Source organism: Dendroctonus ponderosae, unplaced genomic scaffold (genome assembly GCF_020466585.1).
Source record: "Dendroctonus ponderosae isolate FM_Combo_2020 unplaced genomic scaffold, Dpon_F_20191213v2 Dpon_F_20191213_2, whole genome shotgun sequence".
NCBI classification, from domain to species: Eukaryota; Metazoa; Arthropoda; class Insecta; order Coleoptera; family Curculionidae; genus Dendroctonus; species Dendroctonus ponderosae.
Window position 1 is genome coordinate 13,065,871 of NW_026018165.1, and position 23,515 is coordinate 13,089,385.

The following is a 23,515-nucleotide window of genomic DNA, read 5'->3' on the forward strand; positions in this document are numbered from 1 at the left end:
TGAAAAAAAAAAACGTGCCAACAATACAATAATCACGCATACGCTATACATGATCATAATCATCCGCGTATCGTCTTTTTGTCAATTCATAACAATGCGGCATTACTAGTGTATTACACTGCGACACGGTAATAAATTCAAAGTTGACAATAGAGTTTTAAGGCGAAGGAGTGCCTGTAAGACTTAAATATGCACTTTGAAACCCGTGAGGAACGGTGTTTATGAATACGTTTGCTTCAAATATTTTTTGTTTGGTGTTTTTTTTTCGTTTTGTGCCGGAACGGAGTCTGATGTTCTGAGGTGGGTGCGCTAGAATCGAACGAGGATTTTATTGCCCTCAAGTTGTTATTTTGTTATTTTATAACTGAACATGAGTAAACTGGTCAGTAAAGTCAAGTATGTTTTTGCCATTCTGTGGTATTTTATATTTCACGTCAAATCTGCCAATAAAATCGCCAATTATGAATATTTTTACTCTCTACATTGCTGTTGCTTGTTCTGCAAATATTTTGGTTTGTTCACAACTGTTTTAGCTTTATTCCTTTCCACATTGCTATTGTTGAGAATACCTTTCTCTTTTCGTTTTAGTCGCTTTTTGCCTAAAATATGTCAAATTATCTTCTAATTCCTGCTCTTTTCCTAASTTTTATGCCCAATGTTTCTATTTTCCAACGATGAGATCTGTTCTGTAAACTTCTAAACTCGTCAATTTTCTTTGTCACTTCGATGTTTGTTTTCCCTTGTTTTGTCCATTGCTCAGTTTGTCACTCAACAAGGCGATTCAAAATGGTATTCCACCCAGAAATGGGGCCACTTTACACAGAAGAAGTCTTAAAAACACCATGCGCGCATGACGTTTGCTCACTTCAGTCGCGTTTGAGTAAGAGTGTCTCTATCGGTCCATAAGTTTTTCGAAAATTTTGGCATTTTTTAAAATTCTGTGCGAAAAACTGTTGATTTTCTCAAATGGTAAGTTCCATTCTATCGGTTTGTGGTATTAATGTTGTTCAAAGTGCGATTTTTACCGAGAAAGTGCGATTTTTGTAACCATCTGACGTCCGTGTCAAACGGGAAGTTTTAATACGCACCGACTAGCATTTGAGGCTGAATATTGAGGTTAAATAGGTAAGTACAATTTTTTATATGAAAAACCCTCAGACTCCACGGTGTTTATTTTGATTAATCTGAAGTTCTCCAAAAAAGTTTAAAATTTTTGTTTGTTTTTCCTCTTCAATTGAGCTCGCTTTTTTAGAAATTTTGGTTGCTGATTTTTCCGGATCCATATTCATACCTCCAAACACTGCATGTTCCTTTGTGTGTTTTCACCCAATTGCTTTCTTTCCTTTTATCATCATCAGCTTCTACTCTAATTGTTTTGTCATTTGATCTTCCATGTTTACCAGATTTAATTTTTCGAAAACYTCTTCCTTCCTCTTAACATTTTKAGTCTTTTTAGCCGTCATTTCARATGTTCTGGAGCTGTTGGTGTTTTGATCACAGTAAACTGAACTAAAGCATTTTGAGGAAAAGATTATTCATATAATTGCAAAGCGGCACTTGCCTRTAGATGTTTGGTACCATTCAACGGTTCCACTTTATTGGCACTCTTAATTCATATGATCTGGCCCGAATGCTGAACATTTTCAAGCCGAACCCATTATTATTGTACCGTTGCTAATATTTTTCATTTGAATATTTGCTCTCTCCCGACTGTCTTCTTATTTCCCGATCGCTCAGTGTGTATGCTTCATTAACTCCTTTTCATTGTTTCCTTTTTTATCCACCTAGCGAACTGACAGCGAAATGTTGGTTGATATATTATTAGAATTTTAACGTCGACTTTCTCTTATTGTTTATTCGTGCTATCGATAACGGGGATTTGTTCGTTTAATAGGTGCCAGGAATTTTCAGGCGGCAAATCAACAAGCTGATTCGGGCGCTTCCAAACACTTGAGATGAACTGTTTTAATCGCCATCCTTTTGTTTTCAAAACTTCGTTTATTTTTTGTTTAGCAACGTTTTTAGTAGCTGGCAATTTTTAGCCACAGCTAATGTCAGAATATGCAAGAAAACGATCAGATTTGTATTTCAATTCTTCAATACAAGCCGTATTGATAAAATGCAGTTAACTGTTACATCTGAACACCCTGTATGTTACTTTTTCTTCAAGGAAACCGAGTCAGAGAGAGTAGAGACAWGCGAAAGAGTGAGAATTCAAGCACCCGGAGGAGAGMCGCATCTTTTGAAAGTGCAAAAAGTTWAAAACGAGTATTAATCTTCAAAAAAAAAGCGCAAAATGAGAAATCGAATAACGCAAAACATGCCATAATAMTCGAAARATKTTGTTGTTAAATTTAACAACTTTGTGTTTACTGTGACTTTTGACCAGTGCAGACGATGATCAATAAAAGCCCTTACGATCAGCTTTAATCTTAACGCTGGCTGACATTCCATCAGAATCCGTTTAAATCGGAACGTGCGGGCCTTTGATTGGGCACGTTGAAATATGCCTAGAATTTGAGCACATCTTGTTGCTCCACTAGCTGGTATCTGCCGATCAGACTCCTCCGGTATAAATTATAATAATTTCATCTGAAAGCTGGTAATGTCGAAAGTTTTACATGCAGGCATTCGTCTAATGAGCCCAATGGTTGGAAAATGTACGCAATCTTACTTTACTTATGTGCGGAAATTACTTAATATTTTATCAGATTATTGGATCTTATTTGCTATGTATGTACTTTGTTAGAAATTGACTGCAATGCGTAAAAATGGTTTTTCGCATTTTTTGATAAAAAAAATGTATTTTGACGTTTGGTAAGCTTTGCCTGCTTTTGCATTATTTAATGTTGGTAGTTTTCCAGAAAAAGTCCAAATTTCAGAAAAGTATTATTTTTGCGCGGGTCTTTTATAAACTGCGATGAAAGGCCATTTTTAGGGGTTCCAGATAGTAAATCTTTTAGGATAAAATAAAACAATTATGCAAACATAAAACTCATGAAAAGAACTGACATTTTTTGTTTGTTTTTTTTTTGTATTTATTGCCGCAATTTGTATCGACGATTATCAGAAAAAATATCACCTTCGTTAAGCGGCATTTCAGTTACTTTTCAAGTAACTGTGGACAGCACAAAATTGGACAAATTTGCCTTTAAAAAAATTTTGAATTATTAAGTTTGGAGCTAAAATGAATTTCCAAATAATGGGACATTGGGAAAATTACCGATTTAGTAAGAACTTAAGCACACGTACAAATCTGTGAATAAATCACTATTAGGATATTTTTTTTGTTCATATTTAATAGCATCCTGTAATAGAAATAGCGTGCAGCTACACACAGAAAATTGTATTTAATGGCATGGCAAGTTAATAAATCCGGAACATCTCACAATCTAACGAGCTAACATTTCAATTTCTTTGTTACTTCTTCGGGGAGTCCGAAAAAAATTATTAATATATATGGACGCTTGCCTTAAATAAATGAATTATTAAGATATTTATTAGTTGCATAGGCTGCCTTGTTTAGTACTAGTGCAATAACGATTGCGGTCGCCGATAAACTTGAATAAATGAGTTTTGACTTTATCAGGTGCTTTAAATTAATTGGTGTTATTAGGTGGACGATCTCCACACAGATAACGCGGACGGCACTTTAAGTGGAAATCCACCCACTAACCAGTTCTGTAATGGATTACCTGTTTGAATTCTATTTAGAATCTATTGAGAGGCAATTTCAGCTCGATTAGCATACTGCGAGTTGCGACAATAATTATTATACCACAGATTGCACTTTGCCAAGGTCAAAGTGACATTTTATTCAAACATATTGCTTACTTATTTATATTAGTTTTGCGATGCGATGAAACTTTAGGTGGCATTCAATCGAATTGCGCCATTCAAGCTTGCTTCACTAATCGATCGTCTGGCTCGGTTATTAAACGATTAATTGGATGATTCGGATGGTTTCATCTATCTATGTAAATCGAGTGGTTCTTCAGCTCAATTTTCACTTTGATAATTTATGTCATACGTTGCGGGTATCTTGTATTTTCGATAAATTTATTCCAGCAAATCTTGTCCTTTACATTGTCTGTTTCTGCTGTTAAACGATCCTATCCTCCGTAATTGAAGTTCTGTTAAACGTGTTGATTCGTTTTAAGGTGGATTTGAAATTAAACTCGCCAAATATCGACAAACAACTGTTACTAATTTACTACTCAATGGGGTTGTTGGTGCTGGATTAAATTCAGAGAAATTTTCACTTAAATCGCAGTTTTTATTTGGCATGACAAGGGAAAAGCGGTGTGTTGCGCGGGTGTTCAAAAGAGAGCATAGAGCTAGAGCGGGAGTCATAAATTAAATAATAATTCAAAAGTAGCGCAATGCGAATGATTTAATATTATTTTGGCTTCGGTTTTATAATATAAACAATTGATTGAGATACCTTTACTTTACAAAGTGTCCCGTAAGCACAAAATTAAAATGGTACTGTAAAAAATGTCTTTCTCTTCTGCTCATTGATGATCAAAGTGTGCAAAAAAGGTGTTTGTTGCATTTGGAGACATCGTTAGAGCGGATTTTAAAAGAGCTTCCGCGTCCATTCGTTTTGGGAAATTCGTAGATTCTGGACTAAAAAACACAAGTAAAGTTGACTTTATTATTTAATTTGTGCCTCCCGCTCTTGCCATGAGCGCTTGTTCGAACACCCGCGCAACACTCGGATTTCCCCTTGCCCTGCTAAATAAAAACTGTGATTAAAGCGAAAATTTCGCTGCATTTAGTCCCGCACCAGCCGCGCCATTGAGCAGTAAATTAGTATCAGTTGTTGGTCGAAACACTTCGTCCTTCAAAGCAGACAACGCTAATGACAAGGTGATTACAAGATTTGCAAACGGAACAGAACGTACAATAGACTTAATTAATAAAAACTAGGTAACTTTATACTCTTTCAAATTTTTCAAGACCCGCCACTGCTCCGATCCAAATGGTCAATTTTCAATCACCTTAAATAATCAAATCCAGGACGATAACGCAAATGAGGATCGACAACCTGCTTTGGTTTCGGGTTTAAAAAAATGATTGTTGTTGAAGTTCAGCTCCCTTCAGCGCACTAAAATAGCCGTCACTCATGCCATAGACGCAGTCTATTTATTTTAGCATTAATTGAATGTTCTCATTTTAATACTCCAAAGACATAAAACATATTCGGCTTCGACAAGTCCGTGTGAATATATATATGAACCAAGGCCACCTTTAAGAGCAGCACTTAAGCGAATACCAGAGTACCATTTTAATTATATGATTTAGGGTTGAGTATTTAATTTAATTGGTTCATAGAGTGGAGTGAGGATGGCTGGAAAGGGTTTTGAGTTATGATTTCCTGTCCCGCTTAATGATTCTTTTAATTAGGACGTATTGGTCATGCCAATTTAAATATCGAGGAAATAAATTAGTTTGTGCAATTTTTTCTTTGTGGTAAGCTGGAGTAGGTAATTGAAGGTGGTTTCCTTAGATATCTGTTCCTCATTGGCAATCAACAATTCATTCTCGATTATTTAAAATAAGGAAACAAACACAGAATGAAGAGCTTTTGATATTTTCAGAGTCACCACCACACTCCCAAAACCACGAGTCTTCAGAATAACTCATCTCGAATTCTACACTAACTCACATGAAAACGCACGTTTTGCACGCGAAATCAGTTTCAAATCAATTCAAAACAACAATCGTTTTGTAGGTGTTTCCTAAGTGACTACCGTAGCAAATCACACATGAACTGATTCTTAATACTATTGCCGACATTCGAAGTTCGCCAGGTGTGTGCCATATTTTCCAACTAATGCGTTTCTTCCGGATTGCAGAATTATGATTAATATTTTAGTCCATATTTCCAGGTCAGCCTTTGAAAATTGAAATGATCTATTGTTGACGCAGTGGTAATTTACTTATGCCTACGCAGACTCGGCTTACTTCTCTATTGTTGTCATCCACTCATCAGAAATCAACATGTTAACAAGTTTTCTGTTTGTTTTTTAATAGGTCGATCGTGTCTTTCAATAGTTGAATAATTTTGAAAAATTATGGGATTACTTGAGAACTGGACACGATAAAACGATGGAAACTGTTGTTTAACTGCGGTTATGATACAAGTTGCTGTGCTCTCTAAATAAATCAATTTTGGAAAATTATCCAAAATCGTTAAAATTTCTCAAAAGTTTTTCGTGAGAAACAAATCGTATCAGTTGAAATCAAGGCTTGCGTAGGGGTAAAATTCCGGTCAGTTGATCAAGTATGTTTAAATGGTTTTCTGGTTTTAAATTTTATGAGAGAGACACATTTTACTTGGATCTTTAAATGCGTTATTTAGTTGAACTTAAAATAGGAACTTTCGTAAGTTATATCTTTCACCTTTTTGCAATAGTTCATTGAAATAATTAGGAAATGTATTATATTTAGTACTACTACAAAGCCTAGATATGCTAGGCGAAGATCATCATTTTTTTCTTGGCCGATTATGCAAAACCAACAAACAGTCATGTAGCCAAAGTCATCTCTTCTCAATCTACAAGAAGTTCTGTATTAATTTTACGACTTTCTTCGCTGCGACAGCGTTCCAAATCGAAAATAAAATAGAATTACCCATGTTAATTTTACGATTATTTATGAAAAACAAGTCGTCGGACTTATCGGGCTAACCGTCGCCGAGATGTACAGTCATTTCGATTACTTAACTAGTTCCCTGAATGATGCTAAGTGTCTTTAGCGAAGAGTTGAAAAAATTGGCTATATTTTATGATACTACAAGGTGGGAAAATGCACTTTTACTATGCAAGAGATTCTATTGAAATTCAGATTTTTTTCACTGATTTGCAAGGAGTGTCGCCTGGGCACTTTCTGGGTTGAACATTATAAAATCTTGCAGTAAGCATCTCATTTGGAAAGCGGTTTGAGTTCGGATGTTTGGACGTTTTCAAAACTTCACGCTCTCTTGAAAAGGTCTAACTTTTAATTCGGGAACTGAAGCGAGTTTTTAGAAGAGATTTGAATCTAAAACACCAGAAAATTTAATTTAAATCATAGTGAATTTGGATTTTTATTAATCCGGTGAATCTGGTCTGAAAATAAATGCGTTTACACAACTGCAAGTGTTTCCTTAAAAATTCGTGCCTCTTTTTCTAGAGCAAGTGGCAGTATGAAAGTTTCACAATGTATAGAAGACATTTGAGTGTAAAATCTCTGCAAATGTTACTAAAATCTCACACTGTTTGGATTTTTTTCACCATTTTGAATTCAGGGCAAAAAATGAATGCTTTACACAACTGAAAGCTCTCGCTCAAAAATGTCCGCCCATTAATAGCAGATAGCAAAACGAAAAATATATATAAAGCTCTTGTACGTAAAAATCCACAATCTTTTTTGAAATTGGCGCAAAGTTTTCATTTTTGCCAAATTTATTAGCAAGGATATACAATGTCCTTTCGGAAGAAAATGTTTAATTTTCACATTCTGACTAGATATTTCACCCTGAAAACTCTAAATTTTCCATTCAGTTCCGATTGCGGATTCCCATTCCCAGAACTATTCGATCATCCAGCTCAAGGTAGATTTTAAGTAAATTGGGAAAAGTGATTTAAAATGAAAAAACAATTTTTTGAACCCCAAAGAATTATAATCTCCCTTTAATTTTTAGCTTAGTTGAAAGGTGCGTCCAATGTAAAAGGCTATGAATGAATATGAAGACTCTATGAATAGAGTGTTCTGTCATTGAGTGATTATACGGGATACTTTATACTTTTTCATATTAATTTTCCGTCAAGTGGGGGCAAGTAATCAGGCTAACAAACAATAGCTAAAGACGTTCGGAGAATGAGCAATTTTCAAAGTAATTTAAAGCCAGCCCGATATCTCGCAGAATCTCACAACATCGTCTGCTAATTATTACATTTTACTTTTATGACCGGAATGAAAACCATAAAACCGTTTTTTTGCGCTGGTTTATGCCTGCACTTGATCGGCTTAATAGGTTAATTAGAGCTAATAAGTATTCGCAGTGGCGGATAAATGACGGAGCAATTCGGTCTTGGCGATTATTGCGTCAAGATTTAATGCAATTTAGGAAGCTGCGAAGAAATCCGCCTTTGCCAACCAACATGGCAGGCGATTTCTTTGGCCGGAATTATGCAAGTAGTTTAAGGGAGTTGCCTGGTTAATATAGATAGTAAATAATCGTATCATTAACGATGGATGAAATACGAGCTGATCGGACAGAGTATAATAAAAACGCAAGAAAACCGCACTCGTTTTCACTAAGAGTTAAGCAACCAGGAGTCAATGAAAAACCTGAAGTCATTTTCTATACCCTAAAGTATTCTAACAGGGCCAAGAAAGGTCTGGTTAGGGAGTTAGGGAAAGATAGTTCACTATATTCGTACTGTGTGTATTATTCTTCCACTTCGTTTTGGTTTGTGGCAGTTTTTCAGATATTTTTGCCATGTTGCCAATATTTAGTTCTGCTTATAGTTTGTGCTTATAGCTGCCACCGTTTGTTTTGCGGTAGGTTTTCGTGCGTTATACTTGCAGTGTCGTCCGCATATTATTTTGTTTTTCTATTGTTTGTTCGCTTAATTCTTGCTGCGATTTCCAGATTTCTTTAGAGTTTCGTTGATTTTTTGGTAATACTTGAAAACCAAACTGCGCTTTGAATTGCTTTGCTCAACCTGCTCAATTTGTGTCGACATATTCAGAAATTCATCACTTACAGCACAAGTTATATAGAGCGCTTTTTTTGCGCGGTTAAATAGAGCAAGATTTGCTCTACTGTGACTGAAATTTCTAAATTTATTTCGCATTCCGTTGAATTTTGACAAAAACTTGAAAACAAAAATGCGTAATGGACTGTTTTTTTGCAACTTGAGGCTGAGGACTCACATATTCAAAAATGCATGCCTTAGAGCATAAATTAGATAAAACGGTGCTCTTTGCGCTGTTAAATAGAGCAAGATTTGCTCCATGGTCACTATAATTTCTAAATTTACTTCGCGTTTTGTTGAATTTTGACAAAAACTTGTAAACCGTACTGCGTAATGGACTGTTTTTCGCAACTTGACGCTGAGCACTCACATATTCAAAAATTCATCAATTAAAGTACAAATTAGTCAGAATGCCGTATTTTGTCCGGTTAAATAGAGCAAGATTTACTGTGTTATTACTGTGATTTGCAAATGCATTTCTCGGTTCGTTGATTTTTGATGAAGACTTGAAAAGCGAACTGCGTAATGGACTGTTGTTCTCAACTTGCGGCTTCAAGATTCACATATTCAAAAATTCATCACTCAGAGCCCAAATTAGATAGAACGCTGTTCTTTGCGCTCGTGAATAGAGCAAAGTTAGCTCTATTGCTGCTACGATTTGCAAACTTATTTCGCTTTTCGATGTTTTTTGACAGAGACTTGAAAACCACACTGGCAATTTGCCTGTTTGTCTCCAACTGCGGCTTATTCAAGAAATTCATCACATTAAACATCATCATGATTAAACCGCTACATTCTAAGTGAGTATATATTTAAAATTATATTAAATGCATCAAACTGACTAATCGTAAGTCCAATTACTGTCACATTTTTCCACTACTATAAAGATTTCATTACACATCCTAGATAAAGATAATAACAAGCCTAAAAAGGTAATTACCAGGTGAGTGGATATAATTATTCTTTCTAGTTCGTTCGCGCTCGAAGAGCGTTCAGTCAGCGCAATGTTTCGTTCATAAAGTCGTGTAATTACCCGAATTAGGGCTCGACTTTTTGCCTCCTAATTAGCTAGTTTCAGGTCGCCGGTGACACGCAGTACATTCGGTACGTGATGAGAAAACTCATCTATTTCTCTGCCTGTTGGTCTTCTCATCAGATTTTAATTAAGCGAAACACTCATAAGTTCATGTTGAAACTAATGCTAATTGGATAAAGCTACTAGAAAATTATATAATGTATAGGGAATATACAGGGTGTTTGTAATACTTTCTAAAAAGCCGCGGGAACCATTATTCCAAAAAATACTTGGTAAGCGTTGATTTGAGCAATCGTTTTGGAGATTTTTTCAAAACAATCGAAACCGAACCCAATTGATCCAAACTGACCCTGACGAATGCAAAACGACGCAAATCTTTCGCATGAAACCTGCCATAATAAAAGTACAAGATGGGAAGTGAAGGCTTTGAGATGCCATTCTTTGATGAATTTGCGGGAAAAGAGCACACTATTAAATAAATCGGAAAACATGAAAGTACCTACCTAATCGTTATTCGTGTATCTCACAATATTTCATGCCTTTCAATTTTCTTTTAAATTTCTGACCCATTTCCTATGCCATTAGTTAGCAGTGAATTTGGAAAAAATCGCAAACTATCTAGCATTCCGTTCGCGAGTGCGACCCAAAGTCGTAGAACGACCGACAATTTATGTAGTCAGTCGAGTATGTAATAAATTACGTTTGTTTAAATATTATAATTGTTAAATCGTGCGTTTTAGTAATTCTTGTTCAAGTTTCTTTGTTCTACTGCATTCCGTACTGCATCTTTTTCCACTTTCTCGCTACAATTCCGTGTATAATGTGCGGAAATGGACGAATTCCAAGAATGATTGTTTCAGGTTTGTTGTGGTTTTTTATTTGATTAAACCTCGAACAGAGAGAAACACACTTGGAAGCATTAAAGCATAGAAGCAACATTTATTGAATTGAATCAAGAGTGAAAGAAAGTAGAAAAGTCGTTGAGCAGGAAATCACAAAACAAATACATGGCGATTCCAAAAAGAGTTCTGCTGCAATTATCCCACGAACCACGTTCCATTATGTCTTGTATATGAAATTATGCAGGATTTTAGGACGGAAATGATCTATAAACATTCACTGAGTTGAGGAAAACTGTGGTGTTACTCTGGAACTAATTCGACCCACATGTTCTAACCAAAAGGACAGTACACTCTTTTTGCGGCACAAAATCATACCCATTACTTGGCAATTAATCGCATTCGCTGGGTTGTTGTGAACAGGAAAACCATCAAAAAATCGCATTAGATCATTAATATCACACAGCGGGATGTCGCGCAGCGACGTCACTTTTATTAGAATTCATAAAACGTTTTAAAAAAATCGCGTGAAATATGGCGCTACTTGAACTGCCATTTATTTGAAATCGTAATGGCCAAGTTGTTTATGCGGCTAGAGTACGAGCTTCAAGATTAGATTCATTTCTAGAGTAAAAGCAAGTGCAAGTTATTACCGTTTTCCTTATATGGTACCGCGTTTATTTGTTATATACGTTCACAATGGTATTCTTCAAATTCCTGCGCGATGCGTTTAGAAAAATCTAAATTGGGTTTAATGAGGTGCCTGCAATATGTCATCATAAGTTAAAATTCCATTCTCCGGATGTTTATAAAAGTCGACGTGAGAAATGTTTTTTCGCAAAGCGACCGACGCGATATTTTCAGCTGAAAATGTTTTCTACGTTAACCAGTTTTGCATGCAATATGTGAAAAAATAATGTTCGCCGGAATCGTGACACACTGATTAACTCTTTCTACATTAGACAAATGGTTTTCAGACGCGGATATTTGGTCGATCGAAAGTCGGTTAGATTGGCTGATGTATCCGCTACCCGGTTCCGACTTAAGTGGATCGGCCGTTTTGGTTCGATACTTTTTCGCCAGCAGATCGATTGATCTAACCCCGTTTGATTTTGGTCCTTTATTGAGAAAGTTCATAACATATCACGTGGGGGATAATGGAGAACAATTCCAATTTAGTCGATAGATGAATAATCAGTCAATTCATTTTTCTCCCATTATAAGAGAGAAGTTTTAGAGAAATTTTGGTCTTCATTTTTTTTACATCTATTTTTTGCCATCCCTTTCGTCTTAAGTTTTTTAGTACAAATTTACAAAGTGCAAGTTTGCTCTAAGTGCGTCTTGGAATGCCAATTTTTTTGCGTATTATTATCATTCATATTCGTTTTGAGTTCTCCAATGTCCAACGCCCAATATTTGCCTGTACTTCCTTTCGTTTTTATGTATTTTGTAGTATTCATTTTCTAGATTGTAAATGTTGTTTTTTCTTGTTATTTTATTAAATATCTACTTTTGTCTTTACTGTGTATTACTTGTTGATTTTTTTCTTTTCTACATGTTTTTAGAATACTATATGACAAGTTCTTCTTGCCTCCAAACCCCAAGCAACACATTTTCTTAGCTTTTAGCACAATTATTTATTCACCGGATTTGTTTCATTCGTATACATTTTTGGCGTTTTTATCTGATGGAGACTTTTTCCCGGCTCTTTCATCATTTTTGTGCAATTTGTTATTTGCTGGGACCTCCCTACAGCCTATTTCTTGATGCTCGCTTTCCTCCTTTCTTCACACATTTTTTCACTGGCTGCTCTGCTTTGGGTTTTGAGATATTCCCATATTTGAACTGTGTTCCTGTCTATGTAAGTTTAATCAGGATTTTCTAATTTTAGTCCCTGTATGTATTCTTGTTTCTTAGTTTATAGGATTTTGTTGTTCATATTTCAACGTTCGTTTTATGAAGTGTGTTATTATTATGGCTGTTGTTGGATAAACATCAAAGCTTCAAGAGCGATTTAAAATTTAAGTAGACAAAACATATAAAGAAATTGAATTGATTTGTATGAGCTTCTAGCGGATGCGATCAATGTTTTTAGGCTTGTGTCGTATATAGATAGATTATGTAAACGCTATTATTTTTAGTTCTCATTAGCAGGAATAGATTAGTTGAAAAGTTCAGCATTTACAGCTACTGGTTTGTTAATGCTAATGGGAATTTCTTGCATTTATCACCAGGATTTGTTGAAGAGATTTATGCAATATTGCATAGATAATTAAAAATAATTAAAATATTGTTTTGTTCATTTTTTACTTAGGATTTTTTATTTTCATTTTCAGGTAAGTGGATCAATGGAGATAGTGAATTCAGTGAATGCAAGAAAACTGAAATTTAGCAGATGATGCAAGAAGTATTTCAACGGTGAGTTTTATTATGCATAACTTTATTCCAGTGTGCAAAAACTGCAGTTATATTGCAAAAACATTCAGTTTGCTGTAGAAGTTTCCCAATAATTTCGTTAAACTAGAATTATTTGAACTTCAATATGAGCACATTAACATCATAACACCATCAGCTGAACAATTTTTCAATACAGCAAAAAAGTTTGAAATTTTGCTATTCAAACGTGACAATTATTCCCGCTAGACAACAAAAGAGTAGTTCGGAAAACTGTTTCAAACGCGCAAAGCCCAAAATAATTGCAAATATTTTCGGAACAGGTAAAATATTAATCATTTTGCGTCCAAGTAAGTAAGTCAATATGTTCAATCGAGTTCAAAAATGAAAATTGTATTGAATAAAATCAAATTACTTGCCATTTAAAAAAACCTGGCAACGTTTGCAGGATTGTTCACATTTTTAAGCGTAAAAGTGGAAACTGACCAACACTTTCATTTTTCGGTTATTTTCTACTAATTGCCACAAAACACGTGTAAATTTGCTTCACTGTGAAAAAACTTCAAGGAAAAGAAATCGTTTTTGGGATTTTATTAATATTATTAATACAGAAAGAAACCACATACAGAATAAAAAGGAAGCTCAATAACTCGACAATGTTAATGTTGCTACATCAGACACGTAGAACAAGGAGAAAGGTATAAGAAAGGCACGTGATTAAATTTTTTAATAAATTACACTACTCGTATATCATTATTGTTGGGTTGTTACCAGTTCGGTGGAACTAATTAGTATGCGTGTGTACAATCGAATGTTGTTGGCGCCGCTGAAGAACATTTTTATTAGCTTCGTGGGCTTTCTTATGAACAATAGCATTTCAGCTTTTTATTGCTGTCGTAATCGAACCTAAACATGAACATTTCAGCTGCAGTGTGAGAGTTTTAAGTCAATTTGATAGTGAGAGTTGCACTCGCTAAAAGAAGTTTTCTTGTTGTGCAAAAGACAAAATGAGTTTTGAACCGATATTAAATATGACCAGAAAATTGACCCGTTTTAAACGCTTAACGTATGAACTATTCACTTTAAGTGAGAAAACTGAAAATGAGGAACCAAAGCTTTGGACACGTGGCACATAAATGAAACAGGGCTAATATTTTTCAATTGCAATTGGTTCCCGACGCTTTCCTTCTCTTTTCCTTTAATTTTAATTGTATTATTGAATTAATTTTAATTCATCTTAAGACCGATGTCATGCAAGTCTTGTTCTTGGTCTAGTTGTCGATGGGAATTCGATCCTGACGTTTCTCTAGCACATGTGCCTACCGTCTTCAGAGGTATGTTCGCTTCGGCGGCGAACATATCGAAAATCACCCAACAGGCTCCACTTTGTTTTCAGTGCGTTAAAAAAAGTATTGAATAATTCAAATTGAATTGCTTTGAACAATTTAATGGCTGGCCATTCTTCATGTTGAAGTCATCAGAGCAAACCGCCCATTCAAAGCCATCCACATTCCAGATGTATGTTTGCCGTTTCCGCCGAAAACCGAAAGCGTTTTAGCATCTTTTTACACCCACACGTTCGGTCCATGATGGGTCAAAGTTATTCGCCACCCAACAACACACATGACCGAATATTTTACAGAGGAAACATGATCCTCGTCAGGTGGACGTCCCGTGGATAAGACGTGGCTAAATAATGGAACTGCCAACATGGCTATTTGTACGCACAACGTACGGCTGTCACGTATTTCGCTGCGAATCTCTTTATGTTATGAAGTAGGAAGACGGAAACTGAACATACTTTTCCCTGTATTATCGGTGTCCATTAAACTACTCATATGTTATGGGATATGCTGGCTCTTAAATATTACCAGGGTTCAGATGCGCTCAGTTTCCCTGAGGAGCGATTCAAAAGTTTGCAGTTTCTTCCGCCATTTATTTTATAAGGAATTTTTTTGTTGTCTTGTCCAATAGTGCTTCTCTACCTGATGAGAGTTGATAAATTCCAAACCGGTCCAGCAATAAAAAGACTCATTGATCGCTTTAGAAACTCAATTGGAGAGCTAAATTTGTAACCTCTGAAGTATTTGTTTTTCTATTTGCCTTCTAATTTCAGCTGTAACTTTTGTGCGAATTTCTCCCCATTTTGAATCACCTTTGGTTAATTTTGATTTTCTGTATGTTAATTCCACGGTAAAACTGTACCAAATAGTGAATGTGCCAAATTAATAAGCTTTAGAAAAACTTGCAGGCTGAAGAAGTTATTGCTCTAATTCGCCAGTCCCCATACCAGCAAGCTACTAAATAAGAGGAGGTTTTATCATTTTATTTCTGTATCAAACCGTGTGCCATAAGTGGGACGAATGCTCAAATAGTATTTATTTTTGCACATTATGCATAATCGCTGAGACGGATCTGAGTTTATTAAATATACCGTTGCTGGTTCTTACACCTAGCACCTAGCTGATTATTTGATTTCTTCAGCTTTTCGATATGCAAACCACTTTTTCTCGGTAATACGGTTTGATTATCTTCTATTTATTTTACGTTTATTACATCCAATGTGTATGATTAAACAATATTTGAATGGGATGGAAAAAATGGTCGTTTTGCGTTCCCGTTTCATTGCACTTTGGCTGGTGGCTTCCGGTTATTGTATTTTCTTAATTTAGGTCAGAAATATCACGATACAACTCTACTGGCGGTTTCGGTGATTTTAAGATGATTTGCCAACATTTTTGATACTACAGAATCCCAATGAAAAACTGTATATACAGATTTATCTCAGGTCATAATGTGTCCAGTCATAATCAGTTTCTGAGGATAAAAGTGTGGATGAAGTTCCGCAAAATATTTTGGGACAGAAAAATATTTGAATTTTGAGCAAATGTTTCGGGAAAATCTATGTTCAAAATTGAGGCAACGACTGAATAAAATCGTTTTCTCCCTAAAACATATTAACATCTTCTGTATGAAATTTATTTTCCTCGTTAACTTATACAATAGATTCCGCCCAAAAAAAACATATAAAGTACGGAAAACTCATGATCACTCGAATCTATAAGTGAATAACCTGATTATTTCGTAAGCGAATTTGTGTAATAATCATAAGATTCGTTATTGTATTTATTTATACTTGATACACCTGAAAAGGTTATTGCACTATTAACATGTGGGCCACACATGTCACTTTCGAAATATTCCTAATGGATATTAAGTATATTACTTGAAGCAGTAGCTGAACGTAAAGATCGGAAAACAACAGGCGGTAAATTACCCTCGTTCCTTTCAAGTAACGAAATTTTTGATTGAGACATTTATTATGATCGGTTTCAGTTAGTTTATGCGACAAGTTGAGATAAAAATTGACAGCATTTTCAATTAACGATGTTTATTTAATAAATTCGTTTTATCAGTTTCGACTTAAAATTGATCTATTTCTAAATGCCAATGGAGCCTAAGTGGGAAGCTGATAATCTAGTTTTTATGCAAATTTTCCGATACGTTTAAGTTAGCATCTAAATAATGTCATGAATCAATTATAAAAAGATTATTCCATATATCTTTCGACGGTCGCAGCATTAAAAGCGTTTACGCATAAATGGCCGTGTTGGGTTTTTGACCTAAAAATGTTGTTATTCAACTAGAAAATCGGTTTAAAAGTGATCTAATTGTCTATCTATTAGATAATAGATAGACAGATAAACTAGATAGTTTAACATCAATTAACTCAGTGGATTGTTGGTGTGATTGAGGAAGCATTAAATAACATTTATATTCATACCACGCCAGGAAAATGAGTTAAATGAGCTGATCAGCACCCCGGGGACAAAAATAAATAGAAAGTGTCATTCGTATATCCTCATTAACTATTACAACTATATTCAGGAGAAAAAAAATCGGTTCGTATAGGAAGATTCTCGGCAACGTAATTCGCATGCATTAGAGTGGATGTAAGTTAGAAAATAACCGCAATCTAGCTATTTAAAGCAAGGCCATTAAGATTCTTGCACAATTACTGTTAGAAAAGGTTCGACTAGGAACTTTTGCGGATGTTTTACATTTTCGAAGCGCCGAGATGTTCACACGGGTGCGAACAAACCACACCAAAGGTTTCCGTGAGGCTCAAGCATGAATTTCCAGTTGGAAAATGGAAATCAATTGGGGAAGTTTCCTTGTCAATGTAGTACAACTTAGGGCTTCGAAGCAGAGTTATAATGTTTGTGAAAGAAAAATTCAGGGTGCAAAAAGTTTTTGAAAAGTTATGGCCAAGTTTGCCTGAATTTATACACATCGTACAACCACAGTTTTTGATCACTTTCTCATGTGATATTCCAACTGCGAAAAACGAAATCAACCTGAAACTAGATTCAATGTAGGTTTGAAGAAATTTAAGCATTGTAATTGGTAACTTTTCGGGCGTTGCCGGATCAAAAAACTCTTGTTAAAATACATGTTTTTAAACTTTGTGAGATTAAATTCCCAGAACTGAATAGTATTGACATCAAAAGGCAACTAATAACCGCTGTTGAGTTCTATTTAGAACATTTTTCTGCAAAATGTATTTTCCATTTCTTTAACCAGCCAAATTCTCCTATAGTTTGGTTGATTTGAAAACAATTTTTTGAATGCTATTCAAAGTAGCACACGTATTTCAAAGTAGTAAATGTTAGATATCATCGATTTCGTGCAAGATAACCAGAATTTCTTCAATTAAAATGTGAAGAAGTAAATAAAATGGTCTCCAGGTTTTGAAATTTTTTTATATCAAAGATATTTGCTTTCGGATTCTGAAACCCGACTTATTCCGTGTGGTAAAACCAGAACAAAAAGTAAGAATTGCAAAATAATGGAAAATGATGTGTTTAATTAAGTTTATTTTTAGACATTTTTAATCATTCGCCGTATTTTCTCTTTGCCTTCTTAGTCCTACTGAAATTTTTCTCCAATTTTTATACCCAATAATTTACAACATTTCCAAATCCTTTAAATAATTTCATGTAATTAGTCCGCTCCCAATGTTGAGCGTTGAACCTTGTATGCTCTCGATACACACCTACATTTAAAGAGATTCCTCTATATTTCCTATATTATTTCATGCCATGTCTTTGTGGCTATTTTGATAGCAGAATAACCACAGGAATCTACCAGGTTACATGCCAGTACATGCTTTTACTTAGCTGAGGAAAACCGCATGAAAATGCTGATAGGAAAGTTTATTCTTTTGTTGTTTAGTTAACGCTCTGTAGAAATTTCGATGCTTTATTGGAAGTTTGAATATTTACCCATTGCCCGCTCTCGTTTAAAAGCTTTTGAAAAAGTGTTGAGCGCTCTTATGTTCCTCAAACTTGGTCTGTTTGGAGCCTAATCTTTAGTGAACAGTCCATAGAAAATTCACTTACTCATTGAAAGGTTGTGAGGAATTGCGATTTTTTACACAAAGTTTGAGTAATTAGCTTTTTTCTGCTCTGGTTTGATGGTTTCGGAAAAGTCGTTCAGTGCTTAAATGTTGCTCAAATTTGGTCATTTTCGATATTAATGTTTAGTTAACGCTCTGTAGAAATTTCAGTGTTTTTTTGGAAGTTTCTGAGGCGCTGTGATTTGTTCAACAAAGTTTGAATAATTAGCCATTTCCGCTCTTGTTTGAAAGTTCCCAAAAAATTGTTGAGTGCTCGGATCTTGCTCAAAGTTGCTCATATGTTCGCTGCTTTTCTTGAAAATTAAACAAGCTTATTAACACCAAAAACACTCCTTCCCTGACTATAATTTTGCTATAAAATATTCCCTTCATTTGCGGTGTTGTGATGTTGACTATTTTATTTTATTTTCTTGTAATTACCATCTTAAATCCTTATAAATTTTGCTATCAAAATCTAAACAAATGCATCGCACTATGCGAAAATAAATGTAAACTCTAGCCAATAAAATCGTTCTTTTCCGATTCCTACAGCCAACATAAATGCAGTTGCATAATACATTGCTGATTGGCCAATAGATCAATTGCTACCACATAGGGAAACCGTCCTATACATTGATGCACGTCACATTTCCAAAGGCACAATTATGTAAACGACGTTATTTTAATAAAGCAGTTGCTATTAAAATTTGAATTTACTATCTTGGTTTCACATAATTAACGTTTGTGATTTCCTCGTATTAAATATATAGACTCATCGTGGAAGATGACCTCATTAAAATATTTAAAATGGCATTCAACCTGTCGAGGATGTCGTGACCGCATCTCGCATTCTCAATATTGTTGTAATACGTAAGAGCATTTTAATCAAAAAAATACAATAAACGTCTTTATATCGAATGTATCGAAAACGACAGTAATTCGTGACAGTCATCTCTGAATGCTCGAGTGATTGTTGCATTTTCCTGCGCGCAAAAAATTCGTCTTCAATTACTCTAATTATTGAGGTTTTCAATGGTCATCAATGAAATGACGAAAAAACTAAACGAGCAGAGCTGAAATAATTAAAACCTGTTGATAATCAATCTATTTGCGGATATAGCAATTGTTTTTTGTGGCTTCTTTGCATTCCCGCTAATCAGATCATATTACCAATCTGGCCGGAAATAATTTGTGAATTACTTCGTTCAGAGCCAGAGTTTTAGTTTATTTAAATTTCTAGCCGACCTTTTGTTAACAGCTTCAAAAGTATTTCTGTTGAATGTCGCATTTTATAGCTTGATCTATAAGGACACGATTTACACAATTTTCAATAACAAAATAATTGAGTTTTTTGCGTGCAAAGTTTCCAGTGCTAAAGAATAGAAATGCTGCAGGCATTGAGAGTAAACTGATACTCAAATAGTAGTAGTAGCTGCTTTTGAGTCATTTGTAGCTCGTTGATGGTTTGTGGAAGGTTGTCTGGATGTAATATACGAAAACGCAATTTATCTATTTAATCCCAACAACACGCAGGCCACTTGAATAGACATAGCCTGCGGTTTTGCAGTAATTCTACCGCCATAATTCAACCGGATAGTATAAGTCTTCGCGTAGATTGCATGAAAATAATAAACCATATATACGAGCCGTTAAAGCCGCAGCTGTGAACCAAAAATACGATTGGACATTGACTATGCATCTACATGTATTGTTGCTGCTGTTTTCCGGAACTGATTCTCAGAACTCTGATTATTTTTGCCTCTGCAGTAGCTGACCGATTAGCGGAACAAAATCAGTCGTTTTGAGTTGAAGATCATCCAGTAGAGGATCATAAATTAAATGTTTTTATAGCCGATTTTCTTCACTTCTAAAAGTTGTCCTCTGAAAATGTTTTATACAATTTTTTCTGTTTATTTTGGGCGGTTTTGATCAGCCCACGATAATTTTTTAAGAAGAAACTTTATATCAGCCTACGCCCAAAAATTACTCTTTTTACAGGGTGTTTATCTCGAAAACAAAGCAAAATACTGGTTGCTTAATCCGAAAAAAGAAACGAAAATATATCCGAAAATATAAGCGAAAACGCTTCGATCCCGTTAAAACCACTTTACGTTACTACACTCTCGAAGGAGTGTTTTTTTGAAGATCTTTTATAGAGAAATGTAGAAAAGCTGGGGCTGAATCGCTTGCAAATAAGACACGAATTTTTCCGAAGTTGTCTTCCTCCAAACAGAAACTTCACTGGAGTTGCCATAGGACAGAAACGTGAAAACATGAATTTGTAGGACATTTGAATAACCATTTTTATTCCTTTCCCAAGCACTAATAAAACAAAAATTATTAATATTTTCACGTAAAATCCTTGTTGAATCCGAACACGTAATCCTGCTCAAATATTCAGTAGACAGCAATCGTGTTAAATAATTTTTGAATGGACATTCCACAACTATTTATCTATTTTGTTACAGATGAATTATTGAACACCTTGAATGAATAAGAATCGCCGCAAATACACTTTCGATATAAACACGGTTCAGTTTGGAACTGGAATCGTTAAATAGTTGCAAGAATAGCGATGTTGGAATGGGTTAAGGTTAATGTGATCGTATTTTATTCTACACGTACACACCTGTCGACCACTACAATCTAAACAGCTACTATTTCAGCTCGTTATTAAATGTCAAACACTGATTTTTATTTTAATTGATCATTTGTAAATAACACACTTTTCACTTTTTCATTAGAGCCTGCCTGCCAGTTGAGTAATTTCAATTTCATTACTGTGCGAAAACACTTATGCTAATTGGCCACTTCAACAGCTTCAAACATTAACCAATCGATTACAATGTAGTTTTTCGCGTAACATCTATTGACCAAACTCGGGCGCAATCTATTAATTATGATCTGAATAGTGCGATTTAATCAAAATTTATTTACTTTTCGAAAAAGCGGCAGCACTAATGTAGGCAAAGTGATCTATTATATTAACAGTGATCGATTCGATTTCTCTATTGCATTTTATATGGCGATTGTGGCATTTGGACGAAAAAAACGAACAAAAAAACATTAAAAATCCATCTCGTCAATGTTGATCGCCGTTGTTAAATAATTCATTCGCTGGAGCCTCTATCAGAGCCGAAATATTATAATAGATAGATAGCAGACTGCATTAAATTTAAGTGAAAGTTGATTCTTCAGACGCATGATATACGAGTGGGTGTTTCTTATCGTCATAAGAATTCATAATTATAGTAGTGTAAAGGTCTTTGTCCTGATCAAATTCAAGAACCCCCCCAGCTAATGCCGTTTGATTTTTGTATTCAATATGAAACGCGTCAGAAATGCCTTTACGAGAACGATGTTAAAGGGAACTTTTTGGTTACGAAATACAAAAAGACGGTAGAAAAAACACAGCCCTTTTTTAAACTATTACTTGATAGGAAGTTCCTTCCAAAAATCGAGCTTAAGGAAAATATACGCGAAAACTTTCAATTATTTTTCCTGGTTGCTTCGGCTGCGAAAAAATGAATTTGCGTGTAATAAACGAGGCTTTTCTCATCTTGAGAAGATTGGACAGCTTTCACGCCTCCCAAAGGAAGGTAAACTTTATGCATGTCCGACATTGTTATACATTTGAGGTTTCCCTAGAGCATAGAACCGCTTTAAACTATTCCTAAATCCCAAAATTCAAAGTGCATCTTTACCAGCTAGTACCTTCAACAAATATATTCAATGTAAAAATCAAAGTATCCGTGAGGATTCCTCTCTTCCGCTCTACGGTTTCTCCAATTTTTTCTTCATTTCACAAGAATTAATTAGTAGTGTTTTGACTGGAGGAAGTGCCAGGCCATTTTTTCCATTCTGAATAATCTATCTGCATCTTCCAAGTTAAATTATGATAATGGCCTGTTATTAAAATGTCACTTGCTGTGTGGGTCGCGTGCACAATGCGAGATGGATTAGTTGTATTGTTGTACGGATTGTTTTAGCTTTCACTTGAATAATGCGCACATGCCGGACAATTTTCTAGCAATCTGCTATTGCTATCAATAAAGCGATTGATCGATTATTTTTCACGCCTGGTTTACCCATTTTAATTCATTTATTTCATGTGGAAACGCGCAAGATTAACAGACAGATCGTTGTCTGCTGGTCTAGAGGCAAGGACGTAATTATCTAGGCTGAGTGAAACATTGGAAAAAATCCGATAAACTTTCCCTGGCAGATGATGCGAATAGGAAGAAAACATGGAAAGAAGCATTACGAAAAAGAAAGTCTAATGCTTCCGCTTGAGATTTGTTTAAGAGATATATGAATTGGACGCGTCGACTAATCAAAACTCTCACAAAAAATTTACAACCATTTATTTCCTTTTATAATCACCCAACTAGATCTGTTTGTTTATTTTCGATAATGAAAAGGCACTTAGTCGCCTCAGGTCTATCGTTGTTGTATCCCGGTGCCCGAAAATATTCCCATCAATCTATTTTTAATGCCATTTTTATATGCAGGTGTTTCTAAGAAGGAAATGCCATATTAACGGCTACCCCGTAACCATAATCATCCCATAATCGGCCTGAGATTAGAGAAATGAGCCTGAACAGGAACGAACTAGCCCGACCTCTAGTTGAAATGGCAAATTTACAAATGGCCACAATTTTTTGAAAGAAATCGTCATGGGCGATCAGTGCGGTGTCATCTGCATAGTGCGTATATATGTAAGCGAGTGCTTTGATTTGAAGCCAAATTGAGATGTTTTTCTATTATTTTTTGCAATCTGTGCACGTTTATATATAAATAATTTTAATTATAAATTTAGCGATTCCTTTAATGCGTTTCTGGGTATTGGCGATTACGTCTAATTGCATTTTGACTCAGGAAATATACGAATTGCTACCAGAAAGCTGCTAGCAACAAGAACATATACCTGAGTCAGCAATAAAATTAAAACGAGAGAGTTTTTGGAAGAAACATCGAAAATTGTGCATAGAAAATGTTTAAAGGCAACCCTGATCCAAATTCGAACACATGTCCCGTTTTCAGTTTTCCTCTTTGTCACTTGTCCGTTATTCCACCACATTTTCAACATTTCAGACCT

General features: G+C 35.1%; 1 protein-coding gene and 1 long non-coding RNA gene across 3 annotated transcripts in view; both read left to right on the plus strand.

Moving 5' to 3' along the window:
* The window catches only part of LOC109544548 (rho GTPase-activating protein 20), a 104,805-nt gene that overhangs the window by 30,034 nt on the left and 51,256 nt on the right, over positions 1-23,515 (plus strand). The window lies entirely within an intron of this gene.
* On the plus strand, positions 871-23,232 carry LOC125503364. The gene is made up of 3 exons (XR_007280773.1): positions 871-1,125; positions 12,962-13,043; positions 22,929-23,232. It is a non-coding gene; the product is annotated as an uncharacterized LOC125503364 (long non-coding RNA).